Below are 16,885 nucleotides of genomic sequence, written 5' to 3'. Positions count from 1 at the left end.
TAGACCATATAGACCAAGACGAGGACTTGGAAGACTTGGATGAGGAATTGGAAAACTCAGACGAGGTTAGTGGAAGCTGGGAGTCTCAGGCAAGGGTACAGGATAGTACTGGGTGAGTGCTGCATCGCAGCGTGCCCTACACAGCTGCCCATGGCTGGTTGCGACCATGCTGGAACCAAAGCAGACTCCAGGCAAAGCATTGGAACTTGAAACCAGGACATGTTGAAGATTCAGGAGAGGCCTTCACCGAGGCGTGTCCTACACAACTGCCTGTGGCTGGTCGCGGACCACGCTGACACGGAGCAGGTTTTGGCAGAGTCTTGGGCATGGACGGAAGCAGGCACAAGGTACTCCGAAGATTGGGACAGGATACTAGACTCAGGATTCAAGACTCAGAACTCAGAATTCAGGAACAGACCTCGGGATTAAAAACAAGGGCCTTCCGGAGACTTGCGCTGCAAAGATGAAGATAGACCTTGTACCATGAGGCGCCCTACATAGCTCCCATGGGCTGATCACAGACCTTGACGGTGGCACATCAGGAAAGGTAGAAAAGCAAGGAACCTGGAAGGAGTACGAGGAGCTGGAGATGAGGAGGACATCAGGACCAGGACTGGAACATGGAACATTAGAGACATCTGGAACACGGAACATCCAGTACTTCTGGACTGGGAACATCAGGACTTGGAACATCAGGACGTCCAGCACTTCTGGACCAGGAACATCAGGACTTGGGACATCAGGACTCAGAACATCAGGGCTTCAGGCTGAAGAACATCAGGACTCCTGGACGAGGAACCTCAGGATTTGGAACATCAGGACTTCGACGATGAACATCAGGACTCCTGGATGAGGAACATCTAGACAAGGAACATGCAGCGAAGGAGCTCCAACGAGGGACGAGACTAGGCACATCAGATGGAGAAGAATCGGAACATCAAGAACATGGAACACAAAGCCATCTGGACAGGAGCAGACCAAGGAAGACTTTGACCAAAGAAGAGGAGACATGGACGTCCATGGAATCCGATTTGAAGGCCCCGAGGATCTGAAGCAGAGACCTTTTATAGTGCTGGACTAGGGAACACGGTGATGACATCATCCGGTGGGGCCGCGGGCTTTCTCCGCCGCTGGCCTTTAAATAAGGAGAAGAGGCGCGCACCCGCACCTAGAGGAGCCCGGGAGAGGAAAGGCCTGTGGCGGCGTCCTGCTGCTTGATAACCCAAGCTGGAGGCAGCTTCCTGCTGCGAAGAGGAGAGGAAGTCAGTGGTGGTGGCTCTCTGCCGCCTAGGAACGAGTCAGCGGCGGCAGCAGTGGCTTCTTGCCATGAGGGAGGTCCCGGGGGCGGTGCTCAGGCCGTGAAGAAGGGAGCAGCGGCGGTGGCGGCCAGCCGCATGGAAGGACCACGGTGGCTCCGCGCCGTGGAGAAGGAAACAGAAGCAACATGGCCCGGGAGCGGCCCAAGCCACAAAACGGAGGACTCTGCAGCATCGGGCCAGTCTGTGGTAAGTGGAAGGCCTGCTCACGGAAAGAGATCTAGGCGTCATAGTGGATAATACATTGAAAATGTTGGCTCAGTGTGCTGCGGCAGTCAAAAAAGCAAACAGAATATTAGGAATTATTAGGAAGGAAATGGTGAATAAAACGGAAAATATTATAATGCCTCTGTATCACTCCATGGAGAGACTTCACCTTGAGTACTGTGTACAATTCTGTCAACTCATCTAAAATAAGATATAATTGCACTGGAGAAGGGCGACCAAAATGATAAAGGGGATGAAACTGCTCCCCTATGATCTACTTTGGGTAAATGCGTAAAATATAGTTGCTGTGCAGTCTAGATAGGCCTTTTGGTCTTTATCTGCCATCATTTACATTCAGGCCGATTCAGAAAAACGCGTGGGAGAGCTGGCGAGTGCCTGCTCTCCCGGCGCGCTCAGGCCACTCTCCTGGGCGCGCGATTCAGGAGGGTGGCCTATGCAAATTAGTGCCCGCAGTAAAAGGAGGCACTAGGGACACTAGCGCGTCCCTAGCGTCTACTTTTTGACAGGAGCGGCGGCTGCCAGCGGGTTTGATAGCCGACGCTCAATTTTGCCGGTGTCGATTCTCAAACCCACTGACAGCCACGGGTTCTGAAAACGGGCGCCGGCATAATTGAGCGTCCATCTTCCGACCCGTGGGCTGTAGGCCAATTTTTAATTTTCTTTTTTTAATTTTTACTTTTTTTTTTACTTTTGGGGCCTCGGACTTAATATCGCCATGATATTAAGTCAGAGGGTGCACAGAAAAGCAATTTTTACTGGTTTTCTGTGCACTTTCCCGGCGCCGGCAGGCGTTAATTTCTGAAAGTAAAAGGTGCGGCTTGGCTGCACATTTTACTTTCTGTATTGCGTGAGAATAACTAATAGGGCCATCAACATGCATTTGCATGTTGCGGGCACTATTAGTTTCGGGGGGGTTGGACACACTATTACCTCTTACTGAATAAGGGGTAAAGCTAGTGTGTCGAAAACGCACGTGCAAATGCTGGTTAACAGTGCGCTCCACCGGAGCGCCATGTACTGTATTGGCCTGTATGTTACTATAACAGCAGGATTTTGTTGCCTGATTTGATTTTTTTCTGGTGCATAATTAGTTCTCGTGTATATGACAAAGGTGAGCAATTCCAGTCCTTGAGGCTACAAATCAGGTGGGTTTTCAGGATATCCCAAATGAATATGCATGAAATAGATTTGCATACAACTGAGGCAGAATGCATGCAGATCTCTCTCATGCATATTCATTAGGGATATCCTGAAAACCCAACAAATTTGTCAGCTTGTTAATCAGTGAAAAATCACTTTATAGTAAGCAATTGAATAGTTTTTTAGATAGACCAAACAGACTTTTTTTTAATCAGGTAAGAAATTTAACTAGTTTTCATAGTCTACAAGTAGAGCACAGATAGATTGTGAAAATTGTGTTTTTTACTGTTGCAAAAATAAGACAACTCTCCAGTTTTTCCATCTGCTGATTCCCACTCTGCCACTATTAATGCTAACTGGGCTACATTTGACTTACAATCAACTGCTGAAGTTGAGAGTTCTCAGGTATGGTCTGCATGCAGTAATACACAGGTAACACTAATGCTGCTATTTGAAAGGTAAATGTGTTTTTGCTGCTCTGCAAGAAAGTAATATGACACATGCACAATACAGCAAATGACAAAAGTGAAGAAGTGATGCAATATTTCATTTGATATCCCGCGAGAAAGGCAAGAGTGGGAGCTCATGATAGATACTGTAAGGAAGTTCAATTTTTTTTCGCAGGCTGGAACCTTGTTTCTCAGAGAGCAGGATAAGACTTGTTTCTGTGGGGAAAGAAATGGTCGGGGGACCCAGTCAGATTGTAAACAGAGCTAAGGAAAAGCGCAGGAGGACAGGAGTAGCAGAAATTACCGGGTCCTCTATCAAAGAAGTGTCCGGAAATATGTTGCAGAGCCCGACAAATGTAGCTTCATGGGCGCAGGTAAAAGTTTGAATTCACCTATGTCATTGAGCGTAATGATTTTTTGGTAACAAAAACGTAGTTATCTGGAAAGGTATCGTGTGTTTATTTTTTTAGCACGGCAATATGCCATTTGTTTTTCTTGGTGTCAAGGAGAAGTGATTTTCTCGTGGATGTGGGGTTTTGTTTTACGATGCAGTTTTTTCTTGCTTCGGTATGACAATCTCCTTAAGGCAAAACAAAATCGGAAGCTGCGAGGCTGCTTTCCCCTTGAAGGGATTGAATGAATTATTTTGAATCTTTGTCTTTTTTAAGATTAATAAATCTTTTGAGGCAAAATAGGGTCATGCTTGTGAGTTGTGATTTAAGAAGCGGCATCCTGTCCTTACTTCCAGATGTCAAGGTTACAGGCTTAATAAAGAGCCCTCCCTTAATCAGAGCGCATTGTTGGATACCTTCAAGTCCCTCAGTCAGGGCCAGTGCAAGGGTATTAGGCACCCTAGGCACACCTTACAGTCTGGCGCCCCCTCCCCATACACAATTTTAAATTATGCATTTATAACATTTTACATGAAAAATAACATTCTGAGGTAAAATTAATATACAAGTTGTTGTGATACCAACAAGAAAACTTTGCATCTTGGAATTCATATAGCATCATACCTATTGTGATATATTTCGGCATGGGCCTCCCGTATCAACACAGTACTATATTTGCCAACACTCAAAGAATAACAACCCCACCTATGAAAAAGAATACCACAAATATTACACCAGAATCTAAAATATCAATACACCTCCTATCAGGAAAACAGAAAAGGCCAAGCTATTACAGATCCCTACAGAGAAACCACATGCTAAAAGAATGCTTCATCTCAGTCTTTGCATGCAGAACACAAGCCCTCACCAAATACAGAATAAAGCCACATAAAGTATAAATAGAAATGTGCAGACAAAAACTGAACTGTAAAACGCAGCACGCCAGACTCTATACAGTGTAACAATGGAAAAACAAAGATTTCACCATTCCTTGTGAAACTAATCAATAAAATCAAGATATATAAATCATTAATCATAATTATAAATTCATACAAATAAAATAATTTCAAAACAGCTGATGAATAGAATATCCAATAATTAAAGACTCATGCAAATTTTGAAAGATTTACCAAACACCAATAAAATATTTCAAACAGCAGACACATCACATACTACCCAATAATTAAAATGGTAGTCGATCAAGAAAAATGAACTTAAAAAGCCAACTTTACTTACCCTCTCCAGCAATTCTCCTACTCCTTTCCCTTGCAGGCCACACTAGAAGCAGCAGTAGCTGCTGAAGCTGTCCTCTTCCTTAGGGACTACAACCAGTCTCTTCTCTCTCTCACACACACACACCAGTCACACCCTCAGGACCAGTTTCTGTGTCTCACACACCAATCATCTCCCCAACCAGTCTCTCTCTCTCTCTCTCACACACACACACAAGCACACACATACCAGTCATCTCTCTGATCAGTCTCTCTCACACATACCAGTCATCTCTCTGGTCAGTCTCTCTCAATCACACAGTGCTCTTGCTCTCTCTTGCTTACACACAGGCTTTCAATCACACACATGCTCTCTCTATTTCACTTACACACAAGCTCTCAATCACACACATGTTCTATCTCACTTACAAACAGGCTCAATCATATACATGCCCTCTCTCACAGCCACAAGCCAGCCAAAAACATGCTCCATCTCTCTCGCAAACATACATTGACACACACAAGCACCTTCCCTGACTCACATATACACCACACACATACAGAAGCACCTTCCCTGACTCACATATACACCACACACAAACAGAAGCACCTTCCCTGACTCACATATACACCACACACATACAGAAGCACCTTCCCTGACTCACATATATACCACACACATACAGAAGCACCTTCCCTGACTCACATATACACCACACACATACAGAAGCACCTTTCCTGACTCACATATACACCACACACATACAGAAGCACCCTCCCTGACTCACATACACATTACACTCTCACAGAAGCACCTTGCTTTCAGGCTTGCAGCATTTTTCACTTTTACTAAAAGTGAAAGTGATGCTCCCAACCGTTAAATAAGAAAACCACATTCCTATCAGAAGGCGAAATGACACCCTTCCTTCAGGTTCTGTCCGCCCAAGGGACAGCCACCCACACTGTACAGCTTCTCTTGTTTTACGCTTTCAGGCAATAAAGCAAGTGTCTTTCTTCAAACTATCAGCCGTATGATTATTCATGTGGGAGATATGGAACAGAAAGACATCCTTAGTCAGTTTCCCTTTTAAATGGAAAGATTCCAGTCTTAGTCATTTAAAAATATACATTTTCTAAAGGCTTAAAAAAAAAAAAGCAAAACCGTTTCAGATTGGAACTATTCTAGTCTTTATGCTTAAATTATGCTTAAAAAAAAAAACAAAACCCACCTGACATCAGTATCTTAAATTTGTGATTTTGCTGAGATGAACATTTTAAATACTTCAATTTTTTTTTGCTTTAGTATTTGTCTCTACCCACTTTGTTAATTTTTATTTTCCAGAAGAGGGATGCTTAAAATTCAGTAATTTCATCTTTCATCCAACTTTTCAAAAGTTGCACTACCAGCACAAAAGTTGAGGTATATGTACTATTACATTTCATTTTTTTAAACTGGCAGATTCCTTTCTCACATTCATATCACATACACCCACACAGAAGCACCATTCCTTTCTGACATACACACACACACAGAAAGAAGATCGGTGCAGCCGGTCTAGCTGATCACTTGGCTGAAGAAAGGAAGATCGGCACAGCCGGAGACCAGGCGCCAAGACTTAGGGGGTGCCACGGCAGGCAGCCAGCCAGCCCCTGACTCACCCTGCCTCCCCCCCGTGCCACCCTCCCAATGCCCCCCTGGTGGTCCAGCGGAGGGCCCATGAGCGATCTGCCGCTCCCGGGGCCTCGGCTGCCACTAACCAAAATGGCGCCGGTGTTCTTCAGCCCCTACCATGTGACAGGGACTACCGGTGCCATTGGTTGGCTCCATCACATGGTAGGGGCTAAAGGTCACCAGCGCCATTTTGCTTAGTGGCAGCTGAGGCCCCGGGAGCGGCAGATCGCTCCTGGGCCCTCTGCTGGACCACCGGGGGGGGGGGGGGGGGGGGCGACGGGAGGGTGGCACTGGGGGGGAGGCAGGGCGAGTCGGGGGCTGACAGAACTTTGAAAGGGCACTTTTTGCCCTTTCAAAATTCTGCTGCCTGCCTCGGCGCCCCCTAAGTCTCGGCGCCCTAGGCACAGGCCTTGCTCGCCTAATGGATCCTCCGGCCCTGCCTGCAGTGCCCACTCAGGAGATGTGTGGCAAGATTCTGATTTGGGACATGGCAATGTTTAAATAGTTAAATAGTTAAATAGTTAAAATATTGCACACATCCCCCGGATGCTGTAAAAGCAAGCCCCTTTTGCCCAGCACCGACCAGTCGGGCAGCGCACCTTCGCTCCTCGAGTCACTCCCTCCCCTCACCGGATGCAGTAAAAAAGTTCATTCTGTGCTCCCTCGCTCCCCGATTGGCCGGTGCTGGGCAAAAGGGGCTTGCTTTTACAGCATCCGGGGGAGTGACTCGAGGAGCGAGGGTGCGGGGAATGCACCAGACGCTGTAACTTTGGATTACCGGCGACAATTATGGTATACGCCCTATAAGACGATACCCGGCGTATAAGACGACCCCCAACTTTTGAGAAGATTTTCAGGGGTTAAAAACTCATCTTATACACCGGAAAATACGGTATATGTGAATCTGTTATTTACTCTTTCGGATAATAGAAGGACTAGGGGGCACTCCATGAAGTTAGCAAATAGTACATTTAAAACTAATCGGAGAAATTTATTTTTCACTCAATGCACAATTAAGCTCTGGAATGTGGTTAGTGCAGTTAGTGTAGCTGGGTTTAAAAAGGTTTGGATAAGTTCTTGGAGGAGAAATCCATTAACTGATATTAATTCTATCGATGAAAAAAATATGATGTAACAATGTTATCTATTACGACTCAATGTTTGTTTAACTAATGTATCTACTGTGAACTGTTATGATCGAGACACAACGTTTGTTTAATTAATGTATTTATTGTGAACCATTATGATGGCGAAACAGAATGACGGTATACAAAACATGTTAAATAAATAAAATAATCACGTTGACTTAGAGAATAGCCACTGCTATTACTGGAATCAGTAGCATGGGATCTACTTAGTTTTTTGGTACTTGCCAGATACTTGTAGTCTGGATTGGCTTCTATTGGAAACAGGATGCTGGGCTTGATGGACCCTTGGTCTGGCTCAGTATGGCAATTTCTTACGTTCTTAATAATTTGGCCTATTCATAGGGACCTTTGTTTTTGATTTTTTTTTTTCCCTGGGAATTTATTAGGGTTTATTATGTCAAGAACCAAAACAGGAGAAAATCAGTGGAAAAAATGTGACTCATTTTTTCTGGGTAATTATCGAGGTTTATTTTGGTGGAGAGAAGCCAGGACAATAAAACAGTATTATGTAGATTTTGCTGCTTACCCACTCAGCAGCATTCCCTGCCTAGCATTTCCCTTTCCCCACACCTGCCAGGAAGTGATTCTGGTGGGCATGGCCTTATTTCAAATACTGTATTAGTGACACCAAACTGTAGGCACCAGCGCTTTTGGTGGTGGGGAGGCAGGACTTGAAACAGTGCAGGTGCTTTGGCCCACAGTTTTTCAAACACTGCATCTGCAGCTCTAGAGCTGCTCCTTAATCAGCCTAAAATTAGGGTGAAAATTGGTTTAAACTGAAACAAGGACTCTACCTATTGACATACCTATATTCCCCTTTGAGGCATCTGGTTCACCTCTCTTCTCCTAACTGAATCCTTTTTTCCTCCCATTAATAAATTATTTCTCATACACACATTCTTTTATATTGTGTACAATGATATTTGAACTCCATAAATGTTCTGCATGTAAGCACTTTCTCTCATTTACCGCTTTCACCTATATCATATAGCACAGTGAATCCCCAGGATTGTATGTAGGAAGATCAGAAGACACAGATAGTGCTATTCTAGAGCAATGCTACATTAGCAAGCATAAACCTCTTAATACTGTTTGTAGCAGTACTACATACAAATAGTGTTGACAAACAAGCTAATGTAAACATATATCCCTGTCTTTACACAGCACAGCTTGTAGTTCAGCCCTAGCATAAAGGAGATTTGTTTTTCATGAAATAATGCAAGACTGCTGAGCCAGGTTTTATATAATGTGGGATGTGATTATTTTTATTTTTTACGTTATAGATTCAAATTTAGGACTCAACAAAAAGATAGTCATTTGAGCTCTAAGAAAACAATAAATGTTCCTGATGTCTGATGTTCCTTACTTGCTTAGGAAAGCAGAGACAAAGCCCTAGCTGGTAAAACAAGAAGGAAATGTGCACTACCAGAAGTTGTCCACAAGTGTAGGAGTGGCAGAGTTCTGTGAAGATGATTTAATGTACATTCAAATAACCCCAATGCATTACCATGCGCTTGCTGCAGTGCACAACTCAACCTGTGATTGGATGCACGTCCATAACCCCTGATGCAAAACTGGGGTTAGTGCATGCAAAACTTGTGTCCAGTCGCGTGCATAGGTAATAACACTCATCACATGCAAATGCATCTTGATGAGGCTATTATCTATTCCTCCCAATGCAAAAAAAAACATGTGCGCCCGACGCTCATATTTTTACTCACCAAAATTAACGTCTGCCCCAAGCAGGCATTAATTTTGGAGGAGCCCAAAAAGAGTACAGAAAAACAGAAAATACTGCTTTTCCGTACTTCCTCCGACTTAATATCATAGCGAAATTAAGTCTGAGAAACTAAAAAATTAGAATGTCCCGAAAAAAAAGGGTGCCGGTGGTCAGGTTAGGAAAAGGGATGCTCTAAAACTGAATGTACATTTTACTAATCTGCTGACAGTCACCTCTCTCAGGCGCCCGCTGCCGAGGAGGAGCTAGGGGCACGCAGTTTCCCCTAGCGCCTCCTTTTTACCGTGGCAGCCCATTTGCATTGGGTGCCCCAGAGAGGTGGATGGGCACGCATTAAGGCAGCAGGCGCTCAATCATGAGCGCCCGTTTAACGTGCACTGATATTGTATCGGCCTGAAAGGTAGTAAATGGTTAGTGGCAGCGGTTCCATTGCCTCTATCTGCCTGTTGGATAGTTGATTGTGGTCTTTCTCTGCCTGTGTGTAAAGCGGATCTGACTTTGGCAATGGACTCACTTTTCCCTTTTCTCAGACGTGTCTGGCTGGCCCCCTATACCCTCAGCAGCAAAGCTGCTTCTCTCTGCTGTGCCAGTTTTCCTATTTGGGCTCTACAACTGGTTGCCAAACTAACTAGGCCATTTGGGTGAAAAAAAAAGCCTTCAAGATGAGAGATGCTTTCCTCCATGCACTCTTCCCCCCCCCCCCCTCGAACCCCAATCCAGCCACTCAGCCTTAGTAATTATTAGGAAAGGAATGGAGAATAAAACGACGAATGTAATAACGCCTCTGTATCACTCCACGGTGAAGCCGCACCTGGAGTACCATGTATAGTTCTGGTTGTCACATCTCAAATAAGATATTGATGTGTTAGGAAAGATGCAGAGAAGAGCGACCGAAATAATAAAGGGGATGGAGCGGTTTCCCTATGAGGAAAGGATAGAGTTTAGAGCTATTCAGCTAGGAGAAGAGTCAGCTGGAGGGGGTGGGGGGATATGATAGAAGTCTATAAAATTATGAGTGGAATAGAATGGGTAAATGTAAATTGGTTATGTACTCTTTCAGAAAATACAAAGACTAGGGGATACTCCATGAAGTTAGTAAGTAGCACATTGAAAACAAATCAGAGAACATTCTTTCTCACTCAATGCACAATTAAGCTCTGAAATTCATTGCCAGAGGATGTGTTTAAGGCACTTAATGTAGCTGGGCTTAAAAAAGATTTGGACAAGTTCCTGGAGGAGAAGTCAATGAACTGTTATTAACCAAGCAGGCTTAGGAAATAGCCATTCATCACTGTGCGACAGCAGCATAGGATCTATTTACTGTTTGGAATCTTGCCAGGTATTTGAGACCTGAATTGGCCACTGTGGAAAACAGGATACTGGGCTTGATGGGGCTATGGTCTGACCCAATATGGCAAATTCTTATGCGCCTCTCTCATCCTTCTACCATTCTCCCACCACTCACATCCCCTCCAAGCAGGATCTCTGCCCAGTTTAAGTTGTTCTCACCCTCCCAGAAAGGAGGAAATCAATCTTCTTGCTTTCTTATATATCAGTCATCTTTATATATCAGTCATCTTCACTAGTTTGGCTGCTGAAACAGATGTTCTGTTTTCGTCCAGCAACACACAGCTGTCAGGGAATCAAGCCATAGGTTGCCTGTACTCCTGCACTGGGAGGTTTGTATTGGGGGAAGAGCATCAAGGAGCTGCGCTTAGGGTCACTGGAAGCTGCTGCTGGCTCCTGGACCTTACAGTGAAGAACACTGGCCTACAACATCACTTGAAACTTGCAACATTTCAGAATAATATTTATCTCATTCTACTTTTCTCCTATGTTCATAAACAAAACACTTGGCCCCAGCTTGCAAAGACAACCAGGGAAATACCACAAACATGTCCCTGGTTCTACATAAAATCAACTTGGGATGTATTTTACTCATCCCTTCCCCACAGATGGAATTTTTGACACATAAACCAAATAGATTTTTGAACCTCAAACTACATCCCTTTGCACCTTCTAGTCAGGTCAAAAAGGTTGGCTAAATTATTAGACAATGGAAATCAGAGGACCAACATTACAAGCAATAGAATAGAAATTAACTCCGTCTACTGCTGGCCTACTCAATATTTATCTGTCATATTGCTCACTGTGATATGTGGGTAAAATCTTGTCCTGCTCTCTAATTCTGTTATGTTTGTGCTTTTCCTCTATCCTGGCTCTGAGAGACATCTGTATTTTAAGATCATGGAAGTAGCATGGCCAGTGAGAAATTATGCTTAAAGAAACATAGAAACATAGAAATGACGGCAGAAGAAGACCAAACGGCCCATCCAGTCTGCCCAGCAAGCTTCACACATTGGAGCAGGGTCAAACCTCCAGCTTGAAGCTGGCCTATTCCACCTCCTTCTACTTTATGGGGTAGTAGCAAACTGTAATCTAGTCAGTTTGCTCCATGTCTGAAAATTGCAGTCTTTATTTTTCATACACTGAGACATCTATTACAAACATAATGGGGGGTCATTTTGAATAGTCCATGGTGTTGCAAATGCACACCTACACATTGTGGGGCGGATTTTCAGAGCCCTGCTCGCGTAAATCCGCCCAAAACCGGGCGGATTTACGCGAGCAGGGCCCTGCGCGCCGGTAAGCCTATTTTACATAGGCCTACCGGCGCGCGCAGAGCCCCGGGACTCGCGTAAGTCCCGGGGTTTTCGGAGGGGGCGTGTCGGGGGGCGGTCCCGGTCGTCGCGGCGTTTTCGGGGCGTGTCGGCAGCGTTTTGGGGGTGGGTACGGGGGCGTGGCTATGGCCCGGGGCGGTCCGGGGGCGTGGCCGCGCCCTCCGTACCCGCCCCCAGGTCGCGGCCCGGCGCGCAGGAGGCCTGCTGGCACGGGAGGGAGGCGTAAATCCCCCAACAAAGGTAAGGGGGGTATAGACAGGGCCGGGCGGGTGGGTTAGGTAGAGGAAGGGAGGGGAAGGTGAGGGGAGGGTGTTAGAGGATTCCCTCCGAGGCCGCTGCGATTTCGGAGCGGCCTCAGAGGGAACGGGGGTAGGCTGCGCGGCTCGGCGCGCACCGGCTATACAAAATCCATAGCCTTGCGCGCGCCGATCCAGGTTTTTTAGTAGATACGCGCGGCTCCGCGCGTATCTACTAAAATCCAGCGTACTTTTGTTTGCGCCTGAGCGCAAACAAAAGTAGGCCTATTTGCGCTCCTTTTAAAATCCGCCCCTGTGTGTGCATACCTTATGCATAATTTTCAAAGACAAACTACTCAGGTAGTTTGCCTTTTGAAAATTGCCTATAAGGTGTGTGCATTAAAGGGCCTGCTTACCTTTGCAAACAACATGCATTCATTTGAAAATGGTTCTTCACATGTGCTGTTTACATCCCTGACCTAAACAGCTAAAAGTATACATGCTGTGGAAACCCTCATGCACTTTTAGCTGTGGTGAAGAGGGCAGCTTTTGCCCAGGGCAAGCTACCCAGGTAAATTACTCTGGAAATTATTCTCTATATCAGAGCCATAGATAGCGTATGGCCATGGCCTTAGGTGCCATCCATTAGGAGGTGCACCACAGTTCCTCCCAATGAAGTGCAAAACAGCCAGCTCTATAGCCTTGCCTGAAAAGAGTTGCAGTTGTCTCGGGGTTGAAGATAATGGGATGGGTTGCCTCTATGATTGACTCCTTACTCCACCCCCTGGAAATGGCCCTATAGTGCCAAAGGCTTCTGTCAGTTTCCTTGTGGCCGCACAACATTTGACTGTTCCTGCCATTTTCATTTCCTATGGTGGTCCTGAGGGCTGAAGATTAAGAAATGCAGTCCTCCTACCCCAGTGGCCTGACAGGAAGGAGGAGCTGGCGGCCTGGTGCTTTTAAGTTCATCTGCTGGCTCCTCTTCCTCCTGTGCAGCAAAGTTTGTTCTGCATGGAAGAGAAAGGAGCCCATAGCAGGAGGAAGCACTCTGCTAGTTCCCTTTCTGTCTGTTGTGTGTCCATCACGGAGGAAGGAGAAGGAGAGGAAAGGAGTGATAGAAAGTGAAGGGGGAGAGGAAGGGAAAGATGAAAGGGATGGTAAGGGAGATGGGGGAGAAGAAGAGAAAGACAGAAGGTGAGGGCAAGATTGGAAGAGAGGGATAGAGGAAGGGAAGGGTGGAAGGTGAGGGATGGAAGATGAGATGAAGGGAAGATGAAAGTGATGGGGGAAGAATGAAGGATGAGGGGTTGGAAGGTGAGAAATGTGAAAGGTGAGAGACAGGAGGGGGAAGGATGAAAAATGAAGGAGGGTTGGAAGGTGAGAGGTCTGAAATGTGAGAGAGGAGGAGGAAGGATGGAAGTTGAGGGGTAGAAGGTGAGGGAGACGAGAAGAAGAATGGTGAGGGTGGAAGGCTGAGGGAAGGATGGAAGGAGAGGAGAAGAAGAATGGTGAGGGTGGAAGGCTGAGGGAAGGATGGAAGTTGAGGAAGGGGTTGTAAATTGAAGGAGGGAAGGGGAGGATGGAAGATAGGCAAGAAGGAGAGGGATGGGAAGTGGAGAATGATTTGGGAGAAGAGGGTTTCAGAGAGCAAGAATGGAGGCAGCTGTTTAGGGAAAGGATAAGAGGGCCAGATAATTGGAAATAGTAAAAGGAGCAAACCAATGAGGGGGAGAAGGGGCAATAAAGGGGAGGTGTAGGGTTGGGATGGGGAGAAGGAGGGATAAAATCCAGCCATGAGTTTATAGTGAGGCAGAGAGAAAAAAATGGAGAACAATGAAATGACAGGGAATGAGCAATGCTAGAGATGTAGGGGAGGAAGTGAGAACAAATGGAAAATGCACAGGAAATCCTGGGAAAGATGAAGATCAGAAAAATGTCCAGAAAACAAAGGTAGAAACAAGCTTTTATTTTCAGTTTAGTGAATGGAATATGTCAAGTTTGGAAATGTGTGGCCCACAATATATTTATATTTTGCATGGTATGGAGGAAATGCATTTCTCTGGTGTTGCACTGCATGCAGAATCTGGCATCTTACGGTTTTCATTTCAGTTTTGCATACATTGTTTCTATTTATAATTTCTGGTCTCTTTTTTTCTGTATTGAGGGTCTGTCTGTGGATGGCATCATCTTGGCTTAAAGACATACACTCCTTTTTAAACTCCTACTGCTTAACAAGGTAGAGCTGACTAATTAGTTGGGTAGAGATTAAGGGTCAGTTATAGTAGTGGTTAAGAATCACATCCATATAGACCAAAGGGTTACTTTTGGGACCAAGGTCACACTTGTGTCTTCTTATATATTATAAATAACTTAATAGTAAAAGCCTATCCAAGGACGGGGACATACTGTGACGTGTAGGAAGTGCGTAATTGAGCTTGGGTGTACTTTGTGGAAATAGAGAGTAAATTGACTATACAGTGAGGGGGCGGAGCTGTAAAGTACATCCAGAGAGGGGGATGGAGCTCAGTTTCCATGTATGGTAGTAAAGAGTGGATTGGACAATACAGAGAGTAGGGCAGAGCTGAAGAGTACAGGGAAAGAGAGGGGCAGAGCTCAATTCTCATAGAGAGAGGGAGGGGTGATGCTGAAGAGTACAGGGAGGGAGAGGAACGGAGCTCAATTTGCATACCAGCTATGCAGGAATGGGGCAATTTTCCTCTTTATTGTATTTAGATAATGGTGTTATGTTTTAAATTTTAAAACATTTAACATTTTCTACCTCATTGTGTTGTGCACAAGGTGAGGATACACTTTTTCACTTGGCCATAGGTGCCAAATTGCCTGGCTACAGATCTATTCAATTTGCAAATATATCCGGGAAAAACAAAAGGAAACGAGTTATGGTTCATAATGCTTCATATCAAATAAGAAAGAAATCTTTAAAAATACCACTGTTTTACTCCAGATAATTTTTTTAATGGATATGTTCAGATTGTTATGATATATGTAGAGCTGACTAGGCCCCATAACACTTTAAAGTGAAGAAAATTCCAAATCTGTGACGTTCCAGGGAGGTGATGGTCATTGAGGAGTGGCAGGAGAGCCCATCCTTGAAAGGGTGGGCCAAGGGTTCAAGTCTATAAAGGGTGATTCACTGAGTCATTTAGAGACTCATTAACGCAGGGAGAAGGCAGCACGAGGCCGCTTGCTTTCTGGGCTCCAGGGTAGGAGAGGGCATGTGGCTTTGTTTCCTCCCAATTGGGAGAATATGTCTCACATTCCCATCTGGGTGGAAGAGAATTCCAAGAGGAGTTCCAACCAAAGAGTTCTGTGAGGTTTCTTTCCTAAAATTCCACCAAAAGAGGAAACTTGATGAAATGGCTGAGTGCATCACTAGGTATTTGTTCTCGTTTCCATTGGGAAGAGGATTTCCTGAAACTGAGGGATTTCTGAGGAAGAAAAGTCTTTGGGGATGATATGGGAAGATCAGCTTTCTTGCCAAGTTTTGTTAACACTTCACTTGCAGAAGGCGAGTTTCCATTTTTGTTGAACGTGGCTTCAGTCCGCCCTCTACTTAAGAAGCCAAGCTCACAGTTAGGTAATTATTGTCCTATGTCTTCTCTAACTTTCCTAAGGTTCTTGAAAAAATAGTTCTTGGTCAGTTACAGAAATACCTAGATTCCAATAATTTTCTTGCCACTGTGCCGTTTGGTTTTCGTGCACTTCATAGTATGGACTCATTCTTGCTATCCAGCTTTTTATAGTATCTGGCTGGGTTTCGATTTTGGTGTCAAATATTTCCATGTCTTATTAGAAATATAGTCAGCTTTTAACACCCATATTCACATGGCATTGTTGGGTGTTTGGAAGCATTGGTTTTAACTTCTACTGTGCTTTCTTGGTTTTCTTCTTTTCTTTCCAACCATTCTTTTTGTATTGCAGTTGGCGATGTTCCTTCCTCTTTATGTTCTTGGTAGCAGGTTCCCCCTAGAGTTCCTCGTTATTGCCTATTCTTTTTAATATCTATCTTGCCCCTTTATGTTCTGTTCTTTCAAGTTTGGACATTTCTTTCAAATTATTTGCAGATGATAGTTTTTTTTTCCCCCCATTTCCTCTACATTCAGTGTTGCATTTAGTAAACTGTCAATTTGTGTATCCAAGATAAAAGAATGGTTATCTGCTAATATGCTCGCCCTTAATGTAGAGAAGACTGAAATTGTGTTTCTATCTAGAGTTTTGCCAGATTATGCTCCTTCAAAGTTTGTTTGATGGGTATTTAGGGATTTTAGTGAACCTTTTGCTTTCTATGCGTCCACATATCACTGCTCTAGTCCTGTCATCATAATTCAGATTGCATATGCTGCCTGCGCTCTCTGAAGCCGTTTTAAGACATTCTGATTTTTGTTCTATGACACAATCTTCTATCTTGTCGCACTTGGATTATTGTAATGTCTTATTTCTGGGTTTGCCTTCTTCCTATTTGTAGGTGCTTAAACTTATTCAGAATTCCATATCCTGCCTTCTTAGGTTCTTTGCTGCGTGATCATATTTTTCCAGTTTTAGCAGAGCTTCACTGGCTTCCTGTCAGCTAGCGGGTTAAGTCCAAGGCCATGGTCTGGTTTTCAAGGCTCTTTATGGCTTGGTACCCCCTATTATCACCTCTTCTATTCATAG

At 44.7% G+C, this 16,885-nt stretch overlaps 1 protein-coding gene across 1 annotated transcript in view; it reads left to right on the top strand.

Moving 5' to 3' along the window:
- Window positions 1-3,333: 3,333 nt before the first annotated feature.
- The window catches only part of PLEKHM3 (pleckstrin homology domain containing M3), a 444,523-nt gene continuing 430,971 nt past the window's right edge, over window positions 3,334-16,885 (top strand). The window contains exon 1 of the mRNA XM_029606371.1: window positions 3,334-3,507. The gene's annotated coding sequence lies outside the window, so the exon portion shown is untranslated. The remainder of the gene's footprint in view (window positions 3,508-16,885) is intronic.

The sequence above is a fragment of the Rhinatrema bivittatum genome, chromosome 6, assembly GCF_901001135.1.
Source record: "Rhinatrema bivittatum chromosome 6, aRhiBiv1.1, whole genome shotgun sequence".
Taxonomy (NCBI): Eukaryota; Metazoa; Chordata; class Amphibia; order Gymnophiona; family Rhinatrematidae; genus Rhinatrema; species Rhinatrema bivittatum.
Note: the sequence above shows the minus strand (reverse complement) of the source record. Positions and strands in the feature narration are given on the sequence as shown.